This window comes from Helianthus annuus, chromosome 4 (assembly GCF_002127325.2).
Source record: "Helianthus annuus cultivar XRQ/B chromosome 4, HanXRQr2.0-SUNRISE, whole genome shotgun sequence".
In the NCBI taxonomy this organism is placed as follows: Eukaryota; Viridiplantae; Streptophyta; class Magnoliopsida; order Asterales; family Asteraceae; genus Helianthus; species Helianthus annuus.
The window spans coordinates 23,688,028-23,698,753 of NC_035436.2; positions in this window are offsets into that span (position 1 = coordinate 23,688,028).

The window sequence follows — 10,726 nt, forward strand, 5'->3', positions numbered from 1 at the left end:
AGTAATAAACGGATTCATGTGTTAATTTATTAACCAAAATTATAATAAAAATACTGAATTCTATTAGTAATAACTGAATTTAAAATTAATAATGACTGAATTTAAAAATAAAATTCTGATTTATAATAGAAATTCTGATTTTTTTATAACAAAAATAATATTAATAATTCTGATAATAATCCTGAAATAATAAATAATAGTAAAGATTCTGAAAGTAATAATTCTGATATATATAATGATAATTCAGAATTAATATATCTGATTTTATGTATAATATTAGTAATAACATTTCTGTTTTATTAAGATTAAGCATATATACATAGCATTAATAATACTGATTTTATTAATATTTTCGATTATAAATAAGGATAGCATTTATAATTCTGAATACCATTAAATCTGAATTATTAATAATAACCTAATACTAAAAATTCTGATTTCTATTACTAATATTATTACTGTTTAATATAATAATAATAATAATAACAATAATAGTAATAATAATAATAATTCAAATAATAACATTATTAATAGTATTTGACCTATATTGATAATAATAATTGTAAAAATTCTGATTAATTGATAATAATATTAATAACAAGAGTTCTGTTTAAACAATATACTCATATTAAAAAAATACTGAATTTATAATACTTCTGTTATAAATCAAAACACAAAAAAAAGGTTTGGGCCAACAGGCCGGCCCATTTTCAATCAACAGCAACAGTATGGCGAACATACCGGAAGTCCGGGTTCGAGTCGTCTTCTCCGGCTGGATTCCGGCGATTCACAGCAGCGGCTCCGGTAACAGGCGACGAAAGGAGGTTGCTGGGTCGTCTTCGTTACTCCGGCAAGTGGTAACGGGTTCCGACAAGAATTCCGATGCCGTTACGCGTTCTCCGGCGAGCTCCCGGTTTGAGTTCAGACTTGCGGTGTTGAGAACCGGTGAGAGGAGAGAAAGGTGGTGGTGTGTGTTCCGACTCGAAGGGAGTCCCGGTATTTATAAGGTTCGGAGGTCACGAGAATTCGGAAACAGTCGATGATTGATTCAAATTAAGGAATGAATTCGAGGGTTTTTTTTTTAGGAAATGATTGAGATTTCCCGAAATCAGTTTGATCGAAAAGGAAGGATGTGGAGGTGATAATCAATCCCGGCTAATCAGGAAGGAAAGGTGGTTGCTTTGTTTGGTCAACTGATTCGGCGGCAAGTTTCAAAAAGGATTCCGGTTATTTAGCGCATAAAAGGAATTTGTTTCATGAGATTGTTGGATGTGGCATGCCCGGCCGAGTGGTTGAGTTGTTGTTTGTTATAGTCGAGGTCACCGGTTCGATTCTTGTCCCCAGCGGTTCAAGGGGGTTTTCCCCTTTTTACTTCTTTTAGTTTGAAAGTTACAGTTTGGTCCCTGTGGTTTAAAAGAAGTGACAAACTGCCTTTAACCTAGTTAAATGATTTAGAAAATTATAACCTTAAATTCTTTAAGATTTTGGCTAACCAAGTTAGTTTAAACTAACTAAAATTTAATAAAATTTCTTTTATTTAATTAATTTGATAAATAACAAATAAACTAATTTATCTATTTAATAAAATTTGATAAAATAATTTATTTAATTACTAAAAAAATATTAACTTATGATTTAAAATAAATAAATATTATAAATATTTGGTTTAACCCAAATTTTCTGATAAACTACCGAATTAACGTACGAAGTCCCGATTTTGTGCGGTTTAGGGTAATCTCTTGATAACACTTGTTTCGAGAGCCAAGATTAAGATATCTTTCCACTGTTTTTACGTGTTCGACATGGTTTGACGTGTTTTAACGTGTAATAACATAACATAGTATTAAAACAAGCATATGATCAAAACGATGCAATTTTTCATTATGATTCAAGTCTCGAGATAGAATTTTGAAATAAACGAGAGTACAAACGACTAAATTGGAAAGTACAAAACATCCTGCTAAAAATAGAAAGATCGGAAATGCGAGGCGTTACAGTCTCCCCTACTTTAGGAGATTTCGTCCTCGAAATCTAAGAGAGACTTTAGAAAAAGTGAATTTTTTTTTTTAAAAAAAAAAAACGTGAATAGATGAGACCTTGATCATAATGTTTGTTTAGGAAAAACTTGTTTTCATGAATGCACCATATAGCACATTGTTTCACATTGTTTTTCGCATAGGATAACATGAATAAAATGTCATAAGTTTCCACATAGTGTAACATGTATAATGAAAGCACAATAAATTTAGTTTGTTCACGAGAGAGTATCGTTACTTGTTTTAGGTTACGACAATGGTGCGAAATGTGTCTCCTAGGTAGAAACGAACGTAATGCTCAAACGTAAAACACATAATAATTGAGATAACATAAAAGAGATTTAACGTAAAATATGGATTGTCACGGAACGTAACATACGACACTTCCAAAGTGAATCGAAGACCTTTTTGAATTAAGGAAACGTGCTTTGGCCTAATAGGTATTAGTACTCTCATCGATGGTCCCCAGGTAGGCAACGGGTCCTTAATGGATTTATACGAATGCCAAACCTAGACAGGACGTCCCGACTACCGGTACCTAACCCTTCCAGTTACTACACGTTCTTAATCGATTGGGAAATCGAGACTTTGGCGAGAGCGAAAATCGAAGAGTGGGACTAGTTAACAAGATGCGAGTATCACCTCTAACTTGATAACATCGTACCCTAATGTGGTTGGTACTTATCCTAAGATAAGGGTCCACTAGAATATGAGATGGAAAACTCCCAACAAGGTTTGGATATCACTCCTAACTTGAGGGTAGATTTCATGCAAAAATCAAAGTATAGCTGAGTGAAAATCATCACCAAGTGTGGGAATCACCCCTATCTTGATGAATCATTTCGATTGCGTTACAAGAGTGTCTTCAAATCCTCCAAGTGTGTATTGTGTTAGCCTTAGGAAAGACATGTATATTAAGAGTCCAAAAGAAAGTAGAGGGAAGCAAGGAAGATAGAAGAGAAGTTGTTTTAAGCATCACATAGTGGGAAAGCTCCTAAACTATAGACTAGGCAAGGCATTCCTAATTCCCTATAGTTATGGCTCTGATACCAATCTGGTATCAGAGTACTCCTACTATAGACTAGGGGAAAGTAAGGCAATCCTACCTAATTCCCTATAGTTATGGCTCTGATACCAATCTGTCACACCCCAACCGATGGCGGAAACATCGGGATGAGACGAACAAATTGCTCAAAACAACATAACACTAAATGTGACAATATAAATTAAATCATTTTATTAAATTCTAAAGGATAATACAAAGTTTCAAACAATCAAATATAAATTCAAACAATAGCTTATTTCTAGAATGAGTTTCTAAGCCATCCTAGCTTGTTTTCTTGTATCTTGATCAATCAACCTGCAATATGTATTAAAATAAAGTCAACAAAAGCATGTTGGCGAGTATACAAGTTTTCATACATAGCATAGTACGTGTTTAAAATGTTTGCACATATCCAAATGTGAAATACAATATCATGTTAACAGTATATACTCGAAACGATGTTACTCTATGTGTCCAAACCAAAGTTTAACGCAATTAAAGTGTACCCAAACGAGTTTGAGTATGTTGACATAGTTTAACCTAACAATACCTGCTCATAGAACAGGAGGGGCGTTTCTCAACCTATAGCGCTACCATTGTTAGGGGAGGCTTGTACGAAGTTAATGAACACATAGTCATGAATGTTTACATTAGCATAACATGTCTAACATGATTAAAATGTATCACATAGAGTAAGGATAGAGTGTGCATAAAATTGTTTGAAGTGGATAACGTGTTTGATATAGAATACATATTGCACCCAAAAGTGTGGAAATGGAAAATGGGTCATGTATACTCACCTTAGATTGCGTTGCGTTTCTTGGTAAGAGATTAAGAGAATGAATTGTCCAAGAGATTTGCAAGAGATTACCCTATTGTGTTTGGGATGTCGTTAATTAATGAAGGTGAAATAATCAAATATGAAATGGTAAAATTTGTGGAAGTTAATAGCAATAAAAGTAGTAAGAATGATGTTAATACCAAGATGATAAAAATATTATTTCTGATTTTGATAGTAATGGGAGATGGTAATAATAATATTAACATCTATATTTTATTTTATTTTTTTTTTAATTTAAACAATTCTAATATTTGTAGAAATAATAATATTGATTATAATAATAATAATGACAAGGATAGTATTTTTAACATCAATATAAGTGATGTATGTTAATATTAATAATAATAATTTATACTAGTTTTGATTAATAATTGAATTGTAATGATTTAATTTATTAAATATATTAATAGTAATAAACGGATTCATGTGTTAATTTATTAACCAAAATTATAATAAAAATACTGAATTCTATTAGTAATAACTGAATTTAAAATTAATAATGACTGAATTTAAAAATAAAATTCTGATTTATAATAGAAATTCTGATTTTTTTATAACAAAAATAATATTAATAATTCTGATAATAATCCTGAAATAATAAATAATAGTAAAGATTCTGAAAGTAATAATTCTGATATATATAATGATAATTCAGAATTAATATATCTGATTTTATGTATAATATTAGTAATAACATTTCTGTTTTATTAAGATTAAGCATATATACATAGCATTAATAATACTGATTTTATTAATATTTTCGATTATAAATAAGGATAGCATTTATAATTCTGAATACCATTAAATCTGAATTATTAATAATAACCTAATACTAAAAATTCTGATTTCTATTACTAATATTATTACTGTTTAATATAATAATAATAATAATAATAACAATAATAGTAATAATAATAATAATTCAAATAATAACATTATTAATAGTATTTGACCTATATTGATAATAATAATTGTAAAAATTCTGATTAATTGATAATAATATTAATAACAAGAGTTCTGTTTAAACAATATACTCATATTAATAAAATACTGAATTTATAATACTTCTGTTATAAATCAAAACACAAAAAAAAGGTTTGGGCCAACAGGCCGGCCCATTTTCAATCAACAGCAACAGTATGGCGAACATACCGGAAGTCCGGGTTCGAGTCGTCTTCTCCGGCTGGATTCCGGCGATTCACAGCAGCGGCTCCGGTAACAGGCGACGAAAGGAGGTTGCTGGGTCGTCTTCGTTACTCCGGCAAGTGGTAACGGGTTCCGACAAGAATTCCGATGCCGTTACGCGTTCTCTGGCGAGCTCCCGGTTTGAGTTCAGACTTGCGGTGTTGAGAACCGGTGAGAGGAGAGAAAGGTGGTGGTGTGTGTTCCGACTCGAAGGGAGTCCCGGTATTTATAAGGTTCGGAGGTCACGAGAATTCGGAAACAGTCGATGATTGATTCAAATTAAGGAATGAATTCGAGGGTTTTTTTTTAGGAAATGATTGAGATTTCCCGAAATCAGTTTGATCGAAAAGGAAGGATGTGGAGGTGATAATCAATCCCGGCTAATCAGGAAGGAAAGGTGGTTGCTTTGTTTGGTCAACTGATTCGGCGGCAAGTTTCAAAAAGGATTCCGGTTATTTAGCGCATAAAAGGAATTTGTTTCATGAGATTGTTGGATGTGGCATGCCCGGCCGAGTGGTTGAGTTGTTGTTTGTTATAGTCGAGGTCACCGGTTCGATTCTTGTCCCCAGCGGTTCAAGGGGGTTTTCCCCTTTTTACTTCTTTTAGTTTGAAAGTTACAGTTTGGTCCCTGTGGTTTAACAGAAGTGACAAACTGCCTTTAACCTAGTTAAATGATTTAGAAAATTATAACCTTAAATTCTTTAAGATTTTGGCTAACCAAGTTAGTTTAAACTAACTAAAATTTAATAAAATTTCTTTTATTTAATTAATTTGATAAATAACAAATAAACTAATTTATCTATTTAATAAAATTTGATAAAATAATTTATTTAATTACTAAAAAAAATATTAACTTATGATTTAAAATAAATAAATATTATAAATATTTGGTTTAACCCAAATTTTCTGATAAACTACCGAATTAACGTACGAAGTCCCGATTTTGTGCGGTTTAGGGTAATCTCTTGATAACACTTGTTTCGAGAGCCAAGATTAAGATATCTTTCCACTGTTTTTACGTGTTCGACATGGTTTGACATGTTTTAACGTGTAATAACATAACATAGTATTAAAACAAGCATATGTTCAAAACGATGCAATTTTTCATTATGATTCAAGTCTCGAGATAGAATTTTGAAATAAACGAGAGTACAAACGACTAAATTGGAAAGTACAAAACATCCTGCTAAAAATAGAAAGATCGGAAATGCGAGGCGTTACACCAGACTCGCAAGTTAGGGGTGGCATACCCAAGAAAGTATCCGTCAATTGCTTTAGCCCCAAACTTTCCATTAGGATCGATGATTGTACATGGAGCTCCAAACGGTTCAAGATATGACAAATCTGGTTTCCGTTTCTGAAGAAGCTCAAAGCAGGTCTTGTTGTGCCTTTTGACTGTAAGGACTCGGTTCAATGTGTAACATGCAGAGGCCACAGCTTCAGTCCAGAATGGAATAGGCAACTGCGACTCTACTAACATTGTCCTAGCCGTCTCGATCAATGTGCGGTTCTTACGTTCAGCGACGCCATTCTGTTGAGGAGTATAAGCTGCACTAAACTCATGAAGAATACCCTTTGAAGTGCAAAACTCCGCCATGGCATGATTTTTAAATTCAGTACCATTGTCGCTACGTATCCGCCTAACCTTCAACTTATACAAATTCTCAATCTGAATGATCAAGTTTTTGATAATACCAAAGGTTTCACTCTTGTGTGCCATGAACGCCACCCAAGAAAATCTTGAATAATCATCAGTAATCACGAGGCAGTATTGATCATTCCGAATACTCTTGTGCTTGACAGGACCGAACAAATCCATGTGCAAACGTTCAAGAGGAACTGCCACCGTGTTGATCTTCTTTGTAGGATGTCGTTTCTTCGTTTGTTTTCCTTTCTGGCACGAAACACAGACGTTTTGAAGATGGAAGTTTTTAAGAGGAACACCATTCACTAATTCATTTGAAACCAAATGATTCATTTTGCGTAAGTGAATGTGACCCATTCGTCTGTGCCAAGAGATAGAGTCTTTTTCTGTGGCTTTGGAAACGAAACAAGTTGCTTGTGCAGACGTAGTAATAGCTTGGCTCATATCAAGGACGTACAAATCATTTATCCTTGGAGCTGACAAGAGAATCCATTCTTTTGGAATTTTGAAGCCGGGTTTCAGCACATAACATCCATTAGCATCAAAGTGTACTGAGAATTGCTTGTCACAAATTTGAGAAACACTAAGAAGATTGTGATCAAGTTGTTGCACAAAGTTGATCTTGTCAAAGCTGACAATCCCGTTGGATATCATTCCTTCACCCGTAATATAACCACCCTTATCTCCAGCAAATGCAACATAACCTTCTCTAATAGATTTGACGTCGTAGAGAAGCTTCATGTCGCCTGTCATGTGCCTGGATGCCCCACTATCAACGATCCAATGACTACTGATAGTTCCTCCTGGAACACCCTGCACATGAACTCAATCAATTAGTTGGAGATGGGGACCCAAGCCATTGTGGTCTTGGGTCTTCCATTTTCATCAATAACAATAACTTCTTGTCTTTGATGATTGGTAAATTGTGATGGTCCCCCTGATTCAGTAACCGTTTTTGGTTTCCAGGTCTGTTTTGTTTTACCAGTGTTATTCTTTAAAATTTTAACTTCATGGTTGTCTGAAGTTTTTGAATTTTCTGGTTTGACAGAAACAGCTGTTTTGTTAACCACATCGGTTTTAATCGCCTTTTCAATTTTCTTGACCTGTTGGCGTTTTTGTTTCTTTTCCCTTTCTTTTACAAGGCGGGGATCTTGTTTTACCGAAACAGTTTGCCTGCGGTCAGTTTGGTCACGGGGAACATCAACCTTTCCTTTTTGTTTATGAAGATATGGACAATTTCGAATTATATGTCCAATTGTTCCACACTCAAAACATGATCTTCGTTCAACAAACCCCGAAGTATCATGTGATCGTCTTGCCGATGATGATGAACTTTGTGATCCCGAGGTACTAGGTTTTGAACTACTTGGTTCATTTCTTTTCTGTAAAGTTGCTTTCTTAACAAAATCTAAGTTAGACTTGTTTTCAAACGTTTCAATTTTGTCCGTTCCTGTCGACTTCACAAAGTTTACATTTTTGTTCTTCTTTTGATCCGGCTTCTTTTGTGCTTGAGCCGGTGATTTTCCTTTTGGCTTGGTGTGATTTTGCTGTTTTTGCACTGTTGGTAATTTCTTGTTCCCAAATTGTTTTCGAATTTCGGCCTTTGGAATAGGAGGACACTGTGTAACTGTAACATGTGGTCCTGTCTTTCCTAAAAACTTACTTGTCGAATTTTCAAAGACTTTACTTATTAAGGATTGATTAACATTCTTAATAGGAAAATCTTTGTCAGAGTAGTTTTTATCATCACCAACAAGAGTGTACAGCAAGTTCACACTCTCCGACTCTTTTTCAGACGAGGACTCGATTGCAACAGTCTTAGCGGGTTTTGCAGAAGGCTCACATAGAATGTGATTCTCGAGAGGTATGTCCTCATTTTTGACTACCGCATCAGACTTTGCTGGGACAGCATCATCAGATTCATCATCAGAAGAATCAGCATCCTCAGTAATGACTGGAGAATCCTGATTCAGTTCAGTAGAAGACACACATGTATCTGCTGATACATCTGAATCTGATGATACTTCTTTCTTGTATCCGAGCCCTGTAGCAAACTCCTTTACATCTAGAGGAACAGATGGTTCAAAGAACACTCTATCCTCCTCGTCAGGCATTGCATCATAATTGTGTCTCACTGGTGGTGGACATTTCTTGTAACCTATGCATGTGACATCTCGTTTCTCTTTTTGAACGTCAATGATGTGATCCAACACATAGCTAGAGCTCAAATAACTGTCTAGCTTAAGTTGGATCGCCTCACTTTCGGTTTTCACACAAGCCATCTCTTTTTGCATAATCTCAAGGCGAGAAATATACAAATTAATGTCAGTTTGTTTTCTGGAAACCATTTTAGTTAGCTCGGTTTTATCTTTCTTTAACTTTTCAATTACCGATTTAAACTCCTTTTCATGGTTTTCATAAAACATATTGGCTTCAGTGCATTTTGAAAGATCCACGGTCAACTTTTGATTGTGGATGAATGTCACATCATACTTCTCTTGCAAAGCCTCGTGTTTGCTTTGCAATGCACACCACTTGGCATTCAATGAAACATGTTTGTCTTGCAAGTCAAACAAACTAGCTTGTAAAGCATCATGTTTGCCTTGCAACTCAGACATGTTTGCCTCTAAATCAGCACATTTAACATGCAAACTATCACAATTATCACAGTTAATAGCAGTGGGTTCATCGACACATACCTGACTTGATGAACTGTCGACATTAGCCATAAAGGCTGAATGGAGAGAAGACGAAGAATAAGCAGCTTGATCCACCAAGATAGATCTTCTTTGAGTTCCTGCTTCAGCTTCCTCCAAAAGTTCATCAATATCTGCATCGATTGATGCATTTGATGTCTCACCCACATGATCATCGCCTGAACTTGAGGATTCTTCATCTGAACTCCTGCTATATCCCGAAGAGTCTTCATCCTCAGAAGATTCACCACCATTGGCGGAAGATTCTCCACCACTGGTGTGAACTAACTCCTTAACCACTTCAGCAAAACATGCTGTTCCATCTGGAGCATCACCACTCAACTGGATTGACCAGTCACAACCTTCATCCACTTGAACCACAAGTGCCTGGTTGGCATTTGATGTTCCAGCTTGGCTCTGGTTGTTGACAGGCACTAATGTACGCTCATTGTTTCTGTTCTGGTTCTGCTGGTTGCCTTGGTTTCTGAAGGGGTTCTGGTTCCCGTGCTGTGCTGGCTTTGTACATTCCCTTTTAAAGTGACCCCGTTCACCATAGTTGAAGCACTTTACTGCCTGTTTATCGAACCCATACTTGGTGTCTTTCTTGCTTTCCAAGCTGGTTCTGCCAGTACTTTCCATGAAATCCTTTGCCCTTCTCACAACACTAGCAAAGGCCCACTTGATATCCATCAAGTCCATCTCTTCCTTATCAATCTGCCGATAGTCTTCCTGTGTCAGATTAATGTTGCCAATCTGACCTTCCACTAACCCACAGTACGCGCTCACTATAGTGTTAAGCAGCTCCATGTGTTCCCTTGCTACTTCTACACTGACCTTAGAGAAGCTTGAAGTGTCGAGCTGTACTGTATTTGGTTTTGATTGCTGACCAGCAGATGATGTCCCTCCATAACACGCTTGTTGTTGAGCAGGAGGAGGAGGAGGTGGTTGTATTGGATTTCCATACATGTCTGTGGTGGGAGCTGGCTTAACAGGAACTTGTACCGGATTGCCATACATATCTGTACTTGTGACAAACGTCGTTTGAAGTGGAGCATGTGGACCGGTTCTTGCAGACGAAGAATTGGTAGTTCCATAATACATTTCTGGATTTTGTGGCACTGGAACTCTTTTTGCCTTTAATGTTTCCTCCTGATCCTTGTTTTCTAAAAGTTGCACGAAGTCGTTGATGTTTGTAGTTCTCAAAACTCCGTTATACTTCAAGATTTCCAAGAAACTATTCCATTGTGGAGGCAATGCATCAGCAAACTTCTTCACCAC